The sequence below is a fragment of the Notolepis coatsorum genome, assembly GCF_963971535.1.
Source record: "Notolepis coatsorum genome assembly, chromosome: 9".
Taxonomy (NCBI): domain Eukaryota; kingdom Metazoa; phylum Chordata; class Actinopteri; order Aulopiformes; family Paralepididae; genus Notolepis; species Notolepis coatsorum.
In genome coordinates, this window is record NC_140173.1 from 96,411,154 (window position 1) to 96,431,809 (window position 20,656).

The 20,656-nt window shown below is 47.9% G+C and overlaps 1 protein-coding gene across 1 annotated transcript in view; it reads left to right on the forward strand.

The window, feature by feature from the left end:
• abch1 (ATP-binding cassette, sub-family H, member 1) overlaps window positions 1–20,656 on the forward strand; it is a gene marked incomplete at both ends in the record, with an annotated part of 152,615 nt that overhangs the window by 31,492 nt on the left and 100,467 nt on the right. The window lies entirely within an intron of this gene.

A 20,656-nucleotide genomic window follows, 5' to 3' on the forward strand; every position in this document is an offset into this window, starting at 1 on the left:
ATTCATTATTGATTTGCCTACGCACATTCCTTTGCCTTATAAGCGCATTCAAAGTAAAATAGAGAAGTATATTATGTACCTTTTGCTGCAATAAATACTTAATTACAACTTTGTGTGGAACCGATTCATTGTGGGAAGTGTTCATCATTATATATATCATGTACTGTATGGCCAGTAATTAAAGTACATAAGACGGTAGTGGTTTAATGATACCATACTTATCAATACAGTCAGGGAATTGTACCCCTCAGTTACAATTGGTCCTTCGAGCCGGATGGTAACTAGTGTAATATTAATATAGTGGTATTAATATTGACATGGCCAATGATGAACACTCCACAAAATGGTTCTCCTAAAGTAGATCGCCCGCAGCGTAGACGGCAGACACCTCAGTACTTAGAGGATTACGTTGCCAATATACTACCCAGCTTTCTACAGACGGTAAACGCGGAAAAAGTAGATAGTAAAATTATGTCCGACCCTATCGACCAGGCTACCCCGCCAATAGAGGCCCTAGTGGGTTCTAACGTAACTGACCAAGCTCACGGTGGAGACCAGGAGGGACCTGACATGACTTTACCCCCCGCCAAGACCGAAGAAATAGTCCCAGGAGAGCTCCAGGATAAAGACAGCCCTCCAGGGATGGAACTCGACCCACTACAAGAAGAGGCGAGCACCCCGGAGATGGATCTCCTCGACTCGCCACAGGAGAACGGATCTCCAACGAGTACTACCAGGGGCGGATCACCTCAACCAGCGTCTTCCCCCAGCGAGGCGGACAAGATGCTGGCACAGGCATTCCTCGCCAGCCTGGCAGCCTCAACAGAGCGCGATTGACTCCAAGCACAGACGCTTAGTGAGCGCGAACATTCTTCCATGGAAAGAGAACGCCTTCAAGCGCAGCAACGGAGCGACGAAGATCGTATACGTCTAGAGATTAGACGCCTTCAGACGGAAGAGAATATGGGAAGGGACCGGGCCGAAGCCCAGCGCGCCGCTGCCGGTGCCCAAAGAGAAGCAGAGCGCGACCTCGCTCTCACCAAGCGCGAAGCCGAGCGCGACCGATTACAAGCGCAGATAATGGAGCAGCTGATCACCAGGGCAACACCCCCTCCCTCCGCACGGGGTTCCAGGGCCTCGTCAAGACAAGGGTCAAGGGCACCCTCCCCTACCCGATCAAGCGACCCTGAGCCCGACCACCAGAGAGAGCCTATACCCCCCTCCGAACCCCTTCCCCGACCGGTCCAAGTGAGACCCAGCTACAAGGAAGAAACGGTCTACACCGCGGAGAGGCTAAATAGACGACTACAGGATCTAGAGGACCTGCCAGAGGAAGAAGAAGAGGGAGAGGAGGAGAGTCAAGCCTGACAGCAGCACAGTACTCCACAGGACCAGGAGGTCCAGTACAGCCCAGGCTCTACCCCCGCGGCTCTGCGTTACAGACCCCCGACTCAATTCACGGGTGAGCTTGACGCACGACCAGCCCCGAGGAACAGCACCTGGATACGCGGGCCATGGTACCCAGCAGGTACCAGCCCACCAAGAGGCGTAAGAGGAGACTCGCCTAGGAGACCTCTCTTCCAACGCTCACCGATGTGCCAGCCATCCATGGCATCATACATTGGCACACCGACGTTTCCGGACTTCACACACGAGAACAGAGCACAGTACACAGAGCTACGAATGTGCTTAGAGACAATGATGTCCGATGTAGCTGATGAACCGTACAAATATGCTATCCTACTGAAGCACCTCAAGGTGCCCCGAGCGCACAATATAGCGCTGGCCTATGCCACCTCTACTACCCCATACACCGCGGCTCTAGCAGCACTCGACCAAAGATATGGACGCATATGGGACTACGTAATACAAGAGATAAGGCATATTGACCGCCTACCCCCAGCCACAGACAATCGCTCACTAGATGACCTGTCTATCAAGGTACAATCCCTGGTAGGGATGCTGGGGGCGCAAAGAGAAAAGGGTATGCACGAACTGTACGCGAACTCTAATGTCGAGAGGATTTTAGAGAAGCTTCCGCCCGCCCGACAAGAGCGCTTCAGGCGGCAAAGAGACCACCGTGATCCTAACGGTCCCGAGCCATCCCTCCTAGACCTAGCCGACTTCCTGGCGAGAGAAGTCAACAGCCTACGGTTGGATACGTTCATGCGGAGCACACCAAGCTCCAGAGAGGGACCTAGGAGAGCAAACGATGGCCGCAGATTGGTGACCGTCATGCACCAATCAGAATCAGTACCGAGCAGCAAGAACCACAGTACCCCCTCGATGAAAGAGAAGTGGAAGATGGTGTGCCCGTACTGCGAAAAGGAACACTGGCTGTCACAATGTGACACGTTCAAGAAGATGACCGCCGACGAGGTGAGTCAATGGATAAAGTCCAACCGACGCTGTTACCGATGTGCGCGCAGTCACATGGCAGCCGATTGCCGCTTAAAGAAGAGGTGTAGTCGGTGTGACGGAGCCCACCTAGATGTCCTACACGACAGTAACAGAAGAAAGCCTGCACCCTCAAGCAGCACAAAGGCAAGTGTTATGTACATTGACCCCGCCAGCAGCGGGGGCGCCCGGGTGCTCTTAAAGGTGGTCCGCGTAACATTGAGTTACCAAGACAAGGTCATGGACACTTACGCCGTCCTTGACGACGGGTCAGAGAAGACCCTTCTCCTCGCGTCCGCTGCGGCCCAGCTGGGGCTGCGGGGGAGCGAAAACCAGATGACGATTCGGACAATAAGAAGAGATCTAAAGACGATAAAGGGCGAGAATGTCTCCTTCACTATCGCAGCAAGCGGGCAGCCAGAGAGACGGTATAGGATTACTAACGCTTTCACCAGCCAAGAAATAGGCCTGTCGCAGTACACCTACCCCATCGCCAAGCTGATGGATAAATATGTGCACCTGCGTCAACTACCTATACCGCTCATAGACGGTGCCACCCCGACCCTGCTGATAGGCTCCGACCATGCAGACCTCATCGTCCTGATTGACCGGGTCCACACAGGGCCCAGAGGCTGTCCTGCAGCAGTCGAGACCCGCCTAGGATGGACACTACAAGGCCCCCTCGCTAAGTCTCTTAACCGAACAGCAGCCACTAGCTGCCTCCACTCCAGAGTGACAGAAGAAGACACCACCCTCCTACAGCATGTCGAGAGGCTATGGACACTAGAGACAATGCCCTTTAAGAACGAAAAGAAAGACATTCGTTCCAAGGAAGACATTTACGCTATAGCCCTCCTCGAGCAGGGGACAAAGAGAGTCAAAGTCAACGGAGTGATGAGATACGCAACTCCACTCCTGAGGCGAGAGGGTATGCCTACCTTCCACGCCCCAAAAGAAGCGACGGAGCGGTATCTATTGAACACAGAGCAGCGCCTAGCCAGAGACCCCGCTCAAGAGACTGTGTACCGCACTGAGATTAACAAGCTAATCACAGCGGGACACATAAAGAAAATTGACATTAAAGAGGCCGATCAGACGACCGAATCATGGTACGTGCCGCACCACAAAGTCCACCACAACGGCAAGGATCGTATTGTGTTCAACTGCAGCTACCAGATCGGATCACAAAATCTGAATAAAGAGCTCTTGCCTGGCCCAACACTCGGCCCCTCTCTACTAGGCGTGTTACTACGTTTCCGCCAAGACAAGGTGGCCATCAGCGGCGACATCAAAGGGATGTTCCTGCAGGTGAGACTAGTGGAGGAGGACAAGCCCCTTCTGCGGTTCCTATGGAGAGAGAGGATCGGGGATGAGCAACCAGCCATCTATCAATGGGAAGTCCTCCCTTTCGGAACCACATGCAGCCCATGCTGTGCTACGTTTGCACTGCAAAAACACGTCGCAGAGGACCCAGCAGCCGATGAAGAGGTCCGACAAAGTGTAGGAAATAGTTTCTACGTGGACAACTGTCTGCAAAGCGTCTCGACGCCAGAAGAAGCCGAGGCCCTTCTACTCAAGCTCCGCGCCTCCCTGATCAAAGGCGGCTTTGATCTCAGGCAGTGGGCCAGCAGCGACCCGCAAGTATTGCGCAGCCTCTCCCCCGAGGACAAGGCAGCAAGCAGCGAGACCTGGATGGCGACCATCCCAGGAGAAGCCCAAGAAATGACATTAGGACTAGTCTGGCGCTTCAAAACAGACTCGCTCCATTATAAACACACACCCCTGACCAAGGAGCAGGGAAGGTCGACTGCACTACCGACCACCAGACGGAGTGTATACAGAACACTCGCCAGACAATATGACCCGTTGGGATGTATTCTACCTTACACCACCAGGGCAAAAATGATTGTAAGAGCGTTATGGGACAAGGACCAGGGCTGGGACGACCCCATACCCGAACACCTTGCATCCACATGGAGAGAGTGGGAGACGGAACTCAGCTCACTCCCAGGTGTCAACATACGCCGCAGCTACTTCCCACCCACAGTGAGGCCGGAGACGTGCCAGATGGACCTGCACGTCTTCAGCGACGCCTCCGAAGTAGCCTACGGTTCGGTGGCCTACTTGCGTGCCCGAGAGGAGGGAGGAGAAATACATACTGCTTTCATCCTGGCTCGCTCAAGAATAGCCCCACGCAAGCAACAATCTATCCCGCGTCTAGAGCTCTGCGCAGCCCTAGCAGGAGCGCAACTCGCCACGTTAATCCAACGTGAACTCACCATTCCGGTGCAAAGAACAATCTTGTGGTCAGACTCCACGACAGTACTCACATGGATCCGGTCTGATTCGTGCAGATACAAGGTCTTCGTGGGAGTCAGAGTCACAGAGATTCAAGATTTAACAGAAGTAGCAAGCTGGAGGTATGTGGACACAAAACACAACCCAGCTGACGTCATCACCCGGGGAATGTCCCTGGATGACCTCACCCGTCACAACCTATACAGTGACGGGCCAGAGTTCCTCAAGCTCCCGGAAGAAGAGTGGCCTACACCCACCCCACGGGAAGCGAGTAAAGAGGAGGCCGAAAACAAGAAATCTATGTTCTGTGGATTGAACACACTCGTCTCCACAGACCCCGACATAGACGATTGCCTCACCCTAGAGAGTGCGCAGCTAAAGACATTCCTGTGGCACCACCCAGAGGTTCAGCTCACTACTGACATTACTGCAGCTGACTACGAAGAAGCAGAACTTCTTCTACTACAACGAGCCCAGAGAGACTCGTTTCCCGATGAGCTAGACTGTCTACAGGGAGCAAAGCCCGTCCCATCAGACAGCAGATTGCTCCACCTAGCCCCCGAGAGCGACGCCCATGGTCTCATCAGAGTGGGTGGTCGTCTGCGGAGAGCTCCAGACTTACCGGATGACGTCAAGTACCCGATAGTCTTAAACAGCCGACACAAGGTCACAGAGCTGATCATAAAGAAATACGACGAGGATGTGCATCACGCCGGGGCAGAGAGAGTCTTCGCGGAGATCAGACGTCGTTATTGGATACTGCAAGGGAGAGAAGCAGTGCAGCGCTTCCAGCGAACCTGTCTAGACTGTCGTAAATGGCGAGCGCAGCCCAGTATACCCCGGATGGCTGACCTACCTCCCTGTCGCCTCCGACTCGGCGACAAGCCCTTTCACTCCACCGGTATGGACTGTTTCGGCCCGCTGTATATAAAGAAAGGAAGAGGAACCGAGAAGCGGTGGGGTATTGTATTCAAATGCATGACCACCCGAGCGATGCATATAGAACTCCTTCCAACCATGAGCACAGACTCATTCCTTATGGCCTTCCGAAGATTCACATCGCGGAAAGGCAAACCGTCTATATTATTGTCTGATCACGGGACAAACTTCAAAGGCGGAGAAAGAGAGCTGAGAGAGAGCTTCCAAGCTATGGGCCCAGAACTTAAGACCCACCTCGCTCCATCCCAGATTGACTTCCAGTTTAATCCCCCGAATGCACCTCACTTCGGTGGAACTTGGGAACGAGAAGTACGTTCAATAAAAACAGCCCTGTACGCCGTGCTTGGGGCCCAGACCGTGGCGGAGGAAGTCCTAATGACAGTCCTCACGGAGATCGAGGGAGTATTGAACTCAAAGCCCCTCGGTTACGTCTCAAGTGATGTAGCAGATGTCGACCCAGTCACCCCGAACACACTCTTGATGGGGCGGCTGGACCCCGCGCTACCACAGACAAGGTACAGGCCTGAAGAAGCGAACGGCCGAAGAATGTGGAGGTACAGTCAAGTATTGGCTGACAAGTTTTGGAACAGCTTCCTACTCCACTATCTACCGTCTCTACAGACCCGCCAGAAATGGGTGAAAGAGAGAGACAATTTGACAGAAGGAACAGTCGTCATGATTATCGACCAGTCACTACCCCGAGCTATGTGGCCGGCTGGCCGCGTAAGCAAAGTGATCACCGGTGCCGACGGAAAGGTCCGAGCAGCCGAAGTGCTCGTCCAAGGGCGGATCTACACCCGACCCGTGGCGAGGCTAATAGAGTTGCCAAGGCTCCCCGATACTATCGATGACGACCATGACCCCATGACTTTGTGAACTGCCCTACCCCTCACAACAGACATTGAGTAGTGGACAGTGCGGTTAATCTGTCTCTGCTTAGCTAATTAGGTGGGACTAATTAGGAGGCGGCTGTTACAAAGGATCAGATTAAACCGAATATATATATTTATTGATTGATATATATTGCATAATATTTGTATATCGTTTGATATCCCTTGTATATTCCTTGTACATATACACGGAATATCCCTTTAGCCTAGTACAGACCATAATATTTCATTCTCCTATTGGACAGCGGTCCACAGGCGCCAAGGCCATGCCTCCAAAGTCAGGTTCAAAGCCACCGTCAAGACATGTCTGTACATGCCCGGCTTTGCCCAAGAATACGAGACAGAAATGAGGCTGGCACTAGATTGTTCGCCGTGCATATAAATATGGCGCAGGTGAATACAGAAGTACTTAGAGAAACTTAGTGTTGTTACCCAATAAGTTGAAGCCTCACCCACGATATGACGTGCGGTGAAGTATGGCCTGTTTGGCCCCAAATAGAGCATTGAGACCGCGTGCGAATTAATAACTGAAGTGTCAGAGTTTGGCGCTATACCGTCGAGTGCGACATATTTCTATTAAGTCAGTAATAGTCTATTTGTGTATAGTGTATCGTGCGGCTAAAGTTCTACAGTGACCAGCATCACCAACGCTTCCTCGTATCAGCTAGAGTGCTTATCCAGGCTGGGCTGCTTTCATGGCGCTTTCACCCGAGGAGCCCTAGACGAGGACCGTGTGGACATGTACACTGGATTATCTACCCGACGACTGCATAGCCCTTTACGGCTGGATTATATTTGCTTTTGGTCCTGTAATTAATGGAGCGGAGAATCGCCGACGCCCACACGTGTGTGGGATTTACCCTGTGAGGAGCCACGTCGAGTCTGCGCCTCAGAGAGCCTGAGGCAGGCTAGCTTTCTTCCCTGTGGAGCTACAGGCTACGGAGAACAGCTGTATTCGTCTGTGGATCAAGATCTTATTGCACCGTCTCCCGTACTCGGAGTCTCCTTATCATCGTTGACCCAGACTCTATTACCGACAGATCCTCTACCCTTGCTGGCTTACAACCGGGGGGACCCTTCCAGTATCTCCCGCTATATATTACTAGTGTACCATAGATATAATTCCCTAAGATTCAGGTTGTATAATTACCTCCTGCGTAACCAGAGAATGGACATTCATTATTGATTTGCCTACGCACATTCCTTTGCCTTATAAGCGCATTCAAAGTAAAATAGAGAAGTATATTATGTACCTTTTGCTGCAATAAATACTTAATTACAACTTTGTGTGGAACCGATTCATTGTGGGAAGTGTTCATCATTATATATATCATGTACTGTATGGCCAGTAATTAAAGTACATAAGACGGTAGTGGTTTAATGATACCATACTTATCAATACAGTCAGGGAATTGTACCCCTCAGTTACAATTATAGAATATAGAATATCAGGCCTAAAATGGTTATGCGATTAAAATGCGATTAATTAGATTAATTAATTACAAATCCTGTAATTAATTAGATAAATCTTTTTAATCGCCTGACAGCACTAGTTAGGCGTAGGGCTGTCAGTTTATTGCGTTAATTAGATTAATTAATTACACAGCAAATTATTGCGTTATTAAAATTAACGCAATATTTATTAAAAGAAAATATATATATTTTTTTTATTATTATTATTATAATTTTCTTTTAACACTTTGATTGCCTAAGGCTAAATTCATGATATACCATAGGTTGCCAGCTCTATTTGTCTATGGATAAGTACCCCTTCTTTGCAGGGCTATAACTTTTTAAATTCTATTGCTAAATTGCCATTATTATGGCCCATTCAAAGTCCTATATGTATTGTTCATTGTGTAGCAACGTTAAACTTTTTCATTCACATATTCATAGTAAAATATGGTCTAATGTATAAGTATGTTTTCATCTCTTTCTGCAGCTTTCTCCAGAACGTGATCTATAGCCCCAAATGCATTATATTGATGATGAAATACAGTTTGATGGCAATCGGCGCGATATAAAAAATTTCAATTGGACGTACTTCTAGAAGTTTCTACGTATCATCTGATGTTGACCGGATGGGCGGGGGATCGTTTATAATTCCGTGGGCACCCATCCACTATACACAGACTTGGCTGACAGGAGGAGCATGTTCAGTGCTAGGCTCACAATACCCAAATGCAGCACTGAACGGCACAGGAAGTCCTTCATTCCAACAGCCATCAGACTATATAATGCATCACTGTGCCTCACTGCATCACTGAGCACAGAGCGGCAGCTCAATAGTGGCAGGAGGCCGCGACTAGCGGCCTCCAGGCTCCACAACAGGGGGCAGCGACGGCTGCCAGACATTGATCTAAGTCTTATTGGAACCCAAGGAGGTCAATACACTACCTAAAGCATACTGCACCTAGTTACACTGAATACTGGAATATATATTTCATATTTAATTTAGTTAGATTTAGATTTAAATTATAATTATAACCAAATTGTTTACCCCATGCTCAGTATGCTCAGTATATTCTTACTGTATTTATTTCTGTATATATCATTTCATTTCATTTTATCCTATTTTATTTTACTCTACTCTTATCCTAGGCAACTTGATTTGATTTGTGTTATTATTCTAATTTGTGACCTGTCCTGTCTAAATGTTTAAATGTTGAGCGATTTGCAGTGTCTAATTTCCCACGGGATAATAAAAGTATTTCTATTCTATTCTATTCTATTCTATATCATTCATCTAGTGTTCATCAGAGCAGTTTATATCGAACACGTTCAAAAATAACGCTGAATCTTACCGTATCTTCCTCGCGCCGTTGGACGATCAGCGTGGTGTAGACCGTTTTCGATTATGGGATGTTTATCCAGATGAACCATTTTCAGGTTGTATAATACTATATACGTCCAAATAACGTTGTTTATTGAGTTAGGGCGAGCGATTGATCATCCAGTGTGTTGAGATGGAGTCCGGCTACCGATCGCGAGTGCCCGGAGCACATAGGATGAGCACTTCCTGTTTGGCGAGCCCCTCCCTCTTGGCCGATCTGCCGATCGGCCACCAGATGGCGCTCTCGAACCGTTAAACAGTTGATGGGAGCTCACCAGTACATCTCAGGGCTCCGGAAAGAAAATATGATTTCGATCACAGATTTTTGAAATATTGATATCAAAGACGAGTTACGGCGTCTTCGGCAACTTGAGCATGGCGGGGAAGGACGCCTAAAACGTCTTCCGGCAGCCAAAGTGTTAATTATTATTATTATTTTTAAAATCTCATTAATTCCACAAGAACGTAGAATAAACATTTACAGACTTTTTTTTAAATGGTCCAGGACGCCTGACAGCACTAGTTTATACAGTACAGAAGATACGTTACAGAAGACTCCAGTCACCCGAACAACTGCCTCTTTGAACTGCTGCGGTCAGGCAAGCGATACCGGAGTCTCAAGGCGAGCACAGAAAGACTCAGAAGAAGCTTCTATCCCCAGGCCATCAGGCTGCTAAACGAACAATGAATGAACACTACACAACAACAACCACCATAGATCCTCCCCCACACAACAACAACCACCAAACGCACATAGCACACACATCCACACGCACACACTCACTTTAAACAAACACACTGTAGCACCCACTCCACACACTTTATAGCACACACCCACTTTAAACAAACACACTGTAGCACCCACTCCCCACACTTTATATTTATTGATGAAGGATTGCACTACAACTCGTACACCTTACTGTGAATTGTACCTAAATTGTACCTCATCCCATTTCTGCTTTGCACTATATAGTACTGTACATTAGTACACTGCATAGTATTGTATATTATATGGTAACTCAGAACATTGTACATATGTCTATACCGAACACTGTGACCTCATTTTCTTCTTCTAAACTACATGCTATACTATGTTATTTGATACTATCTTGTCTGGCACAGTCTCTGGAGCGTAACAGTGAGACGCATTTTGTATGAAAGTATTCTGTACTTCTGTATGACAACTATTAAAGAAACTTGAAACTTGAACACATACTGAGAGACAACCTGCCTCTGATGATGGGATAGATACTGACCTTGACCTCAAGCACCAACATCCTCCTAAGTTTCCTCGTAAATAACCTCGTAGGAAGTTCGTAAGAGAAAACATACGGTTATCCTATAACCATAGTTATATGAGTATAGCGAGAGCTCTGCGCTCTAGTGGAACCCTATCCCTTATCAATCTAATACTGAATAATTTTCTTCACATGTACACACCCATCCACCTGGCCACACCCACATCCGCTCCTCTACATAAGCGGGGTCGTGGCCATACTAACAACTCCTTCCCAAATCTTTCACCACCGAAGGCGAAGACCACGGGGTCCTCAGTGAGTCAGCGCAGAGCGCTCGCTATACTCATATAACTATGGTTATAGGATAACCGTATGTTATATATCGTATAGCTTACGCTTTGCGGTCTAGTGGAACACAGGAGCTGAGCAGAGCGGAATCTCGACAAATGTACCCGCTGAGGCCCCCCACAACCATCAGAACCGGGGAGGACCCGAGCCCCCGGACCCCCTAGAGGGGGACGGGAGGGAATCGGATCCGACTGTGCGAAGAGGGTTTAGCAACTCAACGCACAGGGTGAGCAGATCGTGGGACTTACCTTCACACAGAAGGACCCGCGACTACTCAGGCGCCCATCCCACATACCACTAGGGAACGAACGGGAAGGGAAAAAAACGTTACAGCCCCCAACATCACAGGGTCAAAGGTCAAGAACCCAACCCTGTGGCAAGGCCATAGCAGCGGAACGCGGAGGAGGACCCAGCCCCAGGAACAGCCTGATGGTCAGGACCCCCCAGACGATGCCGTAGCATCAAGACCCCACCAGACGGTCACTAGTGACACCACCCCCCACATCACCAGCGTATCGGACAGGGCCCAATCCAAGAGCAGGCCCTTCCCCCCTACAGCACGCCGCCCTGAAGCACTCCACAGAGGCTACACCCCCACAACACTGTGGGGCCAGTCGGCACACCGGGGAGACAACCCCCAAAGAGGTTGATCCCTCAAACCTGGCAACAGGTCAAGAGCGTAACTCGACCTGTGCCCGGAGCACTGCGGACTAGACAGGCGCCTAAGGGGTCTACTGTGAACAGCACCCCGGCGGAAGGGGCGTTCGGTATGCTGTGCACCATGTCGCAGCCTCCACAAAACCCGACCCCCTAGAGAGGCCGAGGTAGAGAAGGCTGACACGATTGGCAGATGTCATGAAAAGTGCGGGGGCACACTCGGAGTCAACTCTGCTACCAACACACCGGAGAACCAACCACCTCCCTATGTTTAGTTTAACAGGAGGTGGTTGTTCCCTTAACCCACCAAGAAAAACCTAGAAACAAAGTGTTTCAGTTTTCAAAGGGTTAACCCAGGCCAACAGGTTGACGGGAACGAGTCCGGACCTGGGCCTGGCGGACCGGGACCTACACAGGGATGCCTAGAGGAGTCGACAGCAACCACATCGACAGCCCCCTCCCATACCTGCCCAGCAGGGGGAGGGAGGAGTGAATACAATGGAGAAGGACCAGGCCCCCTAACACAGCGCAAGGTACAACACAGTATGGACCAAGCACGTCACTGTTATGGGCAAGCCGTAGTGGCATACACATGACACACATATCCACGACATCAATCCCCGCGAAGCCCGGACCGGCCTGGCATTTTCCCCCCGGAAAAGCACAAAGTCCTTCGGGGTACCAGAACAGCAGATCTGCGCCCCGGCGGACAACAGGTTAACTGACTTGGTCCGGCGTGACCAGAACCAGTCCCGCGTCCTAGTCACGCCGCCATCCCCAGTCCTAAGAGGGGGGTAGGTACGCGTGTCGATCTAAAACATCACAGAGGGTGCCACCAAGATGGACAGAACGTGAATGCGCTGCTCCTGGCGGCCCACCTCATGGGCGTGAGACTCCTCCGCCAATGTAATGACCTGCTCCGTCATCTCCCCCCGGAGATGCACGCGTGTCATCGAGTCTTGCACTGGCGCTCGGTAGAGATAAAAAATGTCCTTCCTAGTCGCCCGTATAAAAAACGCTGTTTCTATGAATTGGGCAACCAAGGTGCGCTGGCCCAAAAACGTGGTTTCACATAGGAAGCACCCAGGGCCAGCGCTATATGCACGTCAAGAACCCGAAACACATCAATGGTGAATTCTAACAAGAAAACACCAGACGACGTTCCCTCCATGCTGTCTGGGACGAGCAGCAGGAAGCCGGTCAATAAGACACAGACACGGGCCTTACATAAGAGGGGAAGACAGAAGTTCCCCCAGAGAGACCTCCACGTGAGTACAATTAAAAAAGATACATGCAATAATAGATGCCAAAGATGATGTCGTAGTCAGAGTGCCAGGGCCTGCTATTCTCACGGCTACGCCAATGGTTGTAGCACAAGCTAAACAGCTAACTCTAGGCTAACTGATAACATCAAGCTAACGTTCCCAGCCGAGCGCAGCCGGCAGCTAACGTCGTAGCTAACAGCTAACTGGCTAACAGTTAGCTCAACCCGGCTATCGCTAGCCACTAGCTCACGCAGAAGCAAGCTAAGCGGCTAACTACTGAAAGCTGTACAACGTGAGAAAAGCAATACAGGCCAACACTTCAGACAGCCGCTGTCTTTTCCTCCTCTCATCCGAAGAAAAAAAGGGAATAAAAGGCAACACACGTTCCTCTTCAGAACGGTGTTTACCAGACACAGCGGTGTCGGCAACAAGTCCCTCGCGGACTATAGCCGACCTGAGCATGGAGATATTCTCAAGATCTACCTATTGAAGCGTTGAGAGAAAAAGACAGCCAAGATTGTACTTTAAACTAAATGACTTTTATTTGCCTGTATTCTAATTACATGCAATGCTTTGGTCCAACATTAAAACGTCAAAGTAGAACTATTATGTACTTTCTCAGTCAGTGCTAAGTGCAGTCATCTTATGCAGCATCACTTTTCACATCAAAACAAAAGTAGAACTGTAATGTGGACTTTCTCATATTATTAACATTGACAAACATATTTACAATTAGCATTTTATAAAGTAGAACTGTAATGTGTACTTTCTCAGTCAGTGCTAAGTGCAGTCAGTGCTAAGTGCAGCATCACTTTTCACATCAGAACAAAAGTAGAACTGTAATGTGGACTTTCTCATATTATTAACATTGACAAACATATTTACAATTAGCATTTTATAAAGTAGAACTGTAATGTGTACTTTCTCAGTCAGTGCTAAGTGCAGCATCACTTTTCACATCAAAACAAAAGTAGAACTGTAATGTGTACTTTCTCAGTCAGTGCTAAGTGCAGTCAGTGCTAAGTGCAGCATCATTTTCACATCAAAACAAAAGTAGAACTGTATGTGTACTTTCTCAGTCAGTGCTAAGTGCAGCACCACTTTTCACATCAAAACAAAAGTAGAACTGTAATGTGGACTCTCAGGGTAAGATCTAAATTTTTTTTTTCAGGGAAAGATCTACAGGGACAGTCTCAAAGATCGACCAGTCGATCAAGATCGACGGGTTGGTGACCACTGTTCTAGACACTCCGGTGGCGAAGACATTATATCGCTGTATTTCCTCAAAAAATTGTGAGAGAGAAAACAAAGATATAATGTCAACGCAGCTCCTTTTCTCCAACGTAACTCCTTTCCAATAACTATTTCGGCACTAAACTCAAGTGGTGTATACAGACACTTGTCGGTGGTGAAAATAGGGAAGGAGCTGTTAGTATGGCCATGACCCCGCTTATGTAGAGGAGCGGATGTGGGTGTGGCCAGGCGGATGGGTGTGTACATGTGAAGAAAATTATTCAGTATTAGATTGATAAGGGATAGGGTTCCACTAGAGCGCAGAGCGTAAGCTATACGATATATAACCTAGGATAGTCCCCCCCCGGAGTCATCAGCGCGTGGAGAGGTTCTCTTAAGTTGCCAAAATGATCGTAGCTCCGTGGCACCCTGGTGGTGCACCATGTATATACGCGCAGCGTAACCGCAGCGTCCTGGATTCGAATCCGGCCCAGGACATGTGCTGCATGTCCTCCCCTCTCTCTCCCTCTCTCTCTCTCCCAATTTCCAAACTGTCCTATCCACAATAAAGCAGAAGAAAATTTATCGTAGCTCCGAACTCCTTGAACTCTTAAACTGGAAGCGCATTCTCGTACACCGCCAGCTCCTTATAAGGCCAGGGCCGTGTGCAAAACGGAAGTGAGAGGCTCAACATTGCATCTCTGCTGTGCTGACCCCCGTATTCAACAGGTAGCGCGGAAGCGATTTTCGACTGATCAAAATTCAATTAGATTCAAATGTATTCATCATACAGCACACGTAGAATACAACGAAAATAAGTTTGGCATCTAACCAGAGTACAAATGTAACAGTAAAGTGCAATAGTAACATACAATGCACAGGTGATTAAACTGGGTATAAAATAATAAATACTACTGAGTAATAGTGCTCATCAGATGCATGTACAGAGTTGTAGTATTAATATGTACAGTGATACAGGTATAAAGACCATATAGTAGTAAGGCATATTGTAGAACATGACATCTCAGCCCAACCGTCCACCAGCGCTTCCCCCCCCATCCACCAGTGCTGCCCCCCGTCCACCAGCGCTGCCCCCTCAGCCCGACCTCAGTGCTGAGTGTGCATGACCACCATGTCCTGGCTGAACTAAGGCTGAGCGTGTGTGACCACCATGTCCTAGCTGAACTAAGGCTGAACGTGTGTGACTAAATCATATAGTCAAAAACATCTGTGGACGTTTGGATCTTATTTATGTGTGATAAATATTCTTGTGGATTTATTAAGTATTTCAAATGTGGAAAATAAAGATTGTACAGACCGATTAGTGGAATAACATACTAACAGTGAGCAGCCCTGCAGCCCAACAACTCAGAATGCTAGTTGGAAAGCAGAATGTTCTGTAATCACATTTTATAACAACACAACACTGTTTCAAATGGTTGTGTCTAGATCCCTGAGCTAGGAACAACCTTCATATGGTCAGGGTTAGCTATAGGGTATATGGTATAGGGCAGGGGTTCTCAACCTTTCTGCTGCCAAGGCACCCCTGTGTTCAATAAAATATTCCAGGGCACCCTTACATACGATAAAGACTTTTCCGGTCCTGTCTTTTTTGCTACAATGATGACAAAAGTGCTTGCTTTCAAATTATCTTTATTTAAGAAACCGGGAAACACATTTGTGTGTATATGCAGGCTATATAATGCATTATTAATAGGTGTTTCAGGTCTAAATGGCTTAGTACTGTTGACATTACACTGCTTGTAGTAGTAAATCAAATAGCATATTTCTTTAAATAAAATGACAGTTTTTCACATGTACACCACTCTTATACCAGAATAGATTATTTTTTTATTGATAAAACCCTGTTAGTGTGAGGATAGGGTTTTTTGCGGAGACCAATAGCAAACAACAGGAGGAGAGAGAATGGAGCGGTTTAGGGTTCTTTAATTGTACTTCCCCAAACAGACAGAGTTATATCAGGAATGTGCAACAGACAGGGGTTAGAATGTTCTTGGGGGGGAATGAGAACAGGTGCACTCCCAGTGCAGCTGTAGGCAGAGGACACAGGTCTTGTGTCGAGAGAGAGAGCAGGAGCACTCCTTGTTTAGCACGAGACGTCCAGGCAGGAAGGGCGCTGGAGTGGGGGTGCAGCTGTAGGCAGAGGACACAGGTCTTGTGTCGAGAGAGAGAGCAGGAGCACTCCTTGTTTAGCACGAGACGTCCAGGCAGGAAGGGCGCTGGAGCGGGGGTCCTGGGCACAAGAGAGACAAGATTAGAGAAGGGACAACAACAAGAGTAGGTCTAGCAGGTCTTCAGGTAGAGTCGTCGTACCTAGGTAGGCAGTTTAACACTGCGACGCCGGATGACAGGATCTGCCAGGTGATATAGGGACCGCCTGATGAGGGAATCCCTCACAGCCGCGCTGATTGATCCTCATCTGGCAGCGCGGGAACGCTCCAGCAGGAAGCTGCCCATGTATGGGCGCGTCAGGATGAGGGCAGAGGAAGGCCCGAGCCCTGATCGTGACAGTTAGACTCTGTCCGCTCAGTTGACTATTTAGCCATTGTGATTTCGGACCATGCGCCTATACAAATGGACATCTCCTTTACTCTGAATAGAAAAGATCGCCCTCCCTGGAGATTCGATACCTTGCTACTTTCCGACAAGGGGTTTTGCGACAAAATTTCAAAGTCAATTGATGACTTCTTACTCATCAATAGATCGGATTCAATATCTCACTCACTGTTGTGGGAGACTTTAAAAGTGGTTCTGCGTGGTGAAATCATTTCCCATGTAGCCCATGCGAACAAAACTCAGAGAAAGCGGTTGCAAGACCTTACAGATTCTATTCTCCAGCTTGATGGTGAGTACGCCACAGACCCTTCACCTGAATTGTATAAAAAGAAGCTTGATTTGCAGTGTGAATTCGATCTATTATCCACAAAGAAAGCTGAAGGTCTGCTGCTCCACTCCCGCGGCCTGTCTTATGAATATGGAGACAAGAACAGTCGGCTGCTTGCACATCAGCTCAAGCGCAGAGCAGCCTCCAGGCTGATCCCACAGATAAGGGATCGCTCTAATAACATGGTCTCCAAACCACAATACATTAACAAGGTCTTTGAAGTGTTTTACTCCACTCTCTACACATCCGAACCCCCTCCTGACAGAATATCTATGGATACTTTTTTAAATGACCTAGAATTCCTGTCTATAGACCCGGAGCTGGCTAAGGATTTAGACAGACCATTGAACATTGATGAGATCAAGGAGGCTATCAATGCTATGCAGAGTGGCAAGGCACCGGGTCCAGATGGCTATGAGGCAGGTTTTTATCAAAAGTTTTGTGACAAACTCGCCCGCTTCTGATGGAAATGTTTAACGAGTCCCTGAAAAATGGGACACTGCCACATACACTCACCCAAGCAACCATTTCCCTCCTACTTAAAAAGGACAAAGACCCCACAGATTGTGGATCATATCGCCCAATTTCGCTGATTAACAACGATGAAAAGGTCAAGGTGATGGCTAGGCGTCTGGAGAACATCTTACCTCTGATTATTTCTGAAGACCAGACTGGCTTCATTAAGGGTCGCCACTCCTTTTCTAACATTCGCAGACTCTTGAATATTATACACACTTCAGGTCCTTCTCTCCCTCCTGAGGTAATTATATCTCTGGACGCGGAGAAGGCCTTTGACCGCGTGGAGTGGGAATACTTGTTCACGACACGAAATTTGGGTTCGGGGACACATTTATTTCATGGGTCCGGCTACTCTACTCCGCCCCCCTTGGCCTGTGTTACTACCAACTCTATAAATTCCCCTTATTTCCCACTCTCCAGAGGGACACGCCAGGGTTGTCCTTTGTCTCCGTTATTGTTTGCCGTCGCCGCTGAACCTCTATCCATTGCACTCAAGTCCTCGCCCCACTTCCGTGGTATCACCCGTCACGGAATTGAACACAGGGTTTCCCTTTACGCTGACGACCTTCTGCTCTATTTGACGCATCCTATTACCTCCATCCCTCACATAAAATCTATGTTGAGACAGTTTGGCTCTTTCTCAGGCTATAAGCTGAATTTTCATAAAAGTGAATGTTTCCCCATTAACAACTCAGCCTTACAAATGACACAATCTTCAATTCCCTTTCGTCTGTCACAATCAGGCTTTAAATATCTGGGCATGAAGATCACCCACACCTTAAACTCTATTTTTGAAGCTAACTTCCCCCCATTAATCACTAACATGAAAGCTGACTTTCAACGTTGGAGCAGCCTGCCCCTCTCACTCTCCAGTAAAGTACAATGTGTTAAGATGAATATCCTGCCCAAATTCCTGTATGTCATTCAATGTCTCCCTCTATTTCTACCCAAATCCTTTTTTCTCACTCACAATAGACCAAGCAATATCTGCCTTTGTCTGGGGGGGAAAGATCCCTAGAATAGGCAAAGCCATCCTACAGGGACCTAGGAGGTCAGGTGGACTTGCGCTCCCCAATTGCATGCACTATTACTGGTCTGCAAACATCCATAAAATTATTCTTTGGTTAAAACCCCCAGAAACTGACTTTTGTAGCTTAGAAGCGCAATCGTGCCGTTCATCCTCCCTGGCAGCTCTGGTCTACTCTTCTTTCCCTCTCTCTCCTTCCCGGCACTCCTCAAACCCTGTTGTTCTGTCCACTTTAAAGATTTGGATACAGTTTCGTCGCCACTTTAAACTCTGTTCAGCATCAGTCTTGGGGCCTATTAGTAATAACCACCTGTTTGTTCCCTCCACTCTGGACTCGTCTTTTACACGCTGGAACAGACTCGGAATAAATAGTTTCAAGGATCTATATGACGGTGACACTTTCTCCAGTTTTAGCTCCTTATGTCTCCAATTTGGTCTTCCACGCTCAGATCTATTTCGTTATCTTCAGATACGTCATTTTGACTCATTTCCTAGCCCCCCTCAACAATCAAATTGGGAGAGACTCTTGGGTCTATCACCAAACCAAAAAGGGCTAATATCTGAAATGTATAAAAATATTATGTGCTTGACCAAAGACAAAAGCGCTAAGACAAGGTCCAGGTGGGAGGAGGAGCTGGGGGTGGAACTGACAGAGGAGTGGTGGGGGGGAGCACTGGATAGGGTGAATTCCTCCTCCACTTGTGCCCGACTCAGTCTAATACAACTAAAGGTGGTACACAGAGTACACTACAGCAAAGCAAGACTAGCTGAAATCTACCCAGACTCCAATCCCAATTGTGACCGCTGTAATAGTCCACAAGCTGATCTCTCTCGACTTCCGGTTTAGCTGCAATATGTAGCGCACGCAATTGGTTACAGCTCCGCTCCCGTTATCGTTAATTTCGTTTAAAAACCTTATTTGGACAGTACCAAAAGAGATTAGACCACATCGTATGTATTGATAAGACCTTCTACTAACTATATCAAAAGACAACATGGTTAAGGATAAGGAAAGGACGGGAAAGAAACAAGAAACGGCAAATCTAACGGCGCCGATTGAAACACGATCAAAGAAAATGACAGGCGACGCTGTGGCAGATCCGTTGGTGAGCCCCGACGCGGGGAATATAGAGGAGAATACACAGGGACCAAAGACAACTGGCCCCGAGAGGGAGACAATAGATGACAACATAACAGGAACATCAGAAAAAAATACCGTGAAGGAAAAAGCAGGCGATTTTGAGAAGATAATAGCAAAAACATCCATCGGATTCCTCACTACTCCAACAACATCAACTGACACAAGCAGTTCAATTACACAACCCGACTTCAACTCCCTGACTATCCTGATAAAAGAACAGATGGTCGCTTTCAAAGCACACGTAAAAGAACAGATGGTTGCTTTCAAAGCACACGTTGAACACATCGATACTAAATTCGAAGAGGTTATGAGAGCGGGCGCTTTACAGTCCATGCGAATCACGACAGTGGAGAATACGGTGACAGAAATCACAAAGGCAGTCAAGGCGAACGAAGGTGGCATGACAGAGATGGGAAAAGAGATGGAAAGAGTGAAAGAAGAATATCGGAGGGAAATACAAGGGCTTAAAAACGAAGCGACGGAGAGGCTACTAGAAACCCAACGCTACCACAGGCGGAATAACATCCGCATTGTAGGGCTTGATGAAGCAGTAAACTGCGAAGATCCCAACTTTCCAACAGTGTTATCAACGATTTTGAGTAACATCGATCCAAACAAAGTGCCAGAAGTGGACCAAGTTTACAGAATCGGTTCTCGGGGGCAAAGAATCAACGGGCCAAGAGTCATCATTGTCACCCTGCGGAAGACTACAACAAGGGATGACATCATCAAATTTGCTCGCAACCAACGTGGGAATCTGAATTATGGTGGTAAACCAATATTTATCTACGAAGATTTGAGCAAAGATGCCATCATCCGACGTCTACCATACAAAGAGGTGATGCAAAAGCTGTTCAAAGCCGGTTACAAGCCAAGGCTATCATACCCAGCGCTGTTATCATTCTTGGGCAGTGACGGTCGCAGGTCAGGTATACACACACCTATTGAAGCTGAGGATTTTCTGAA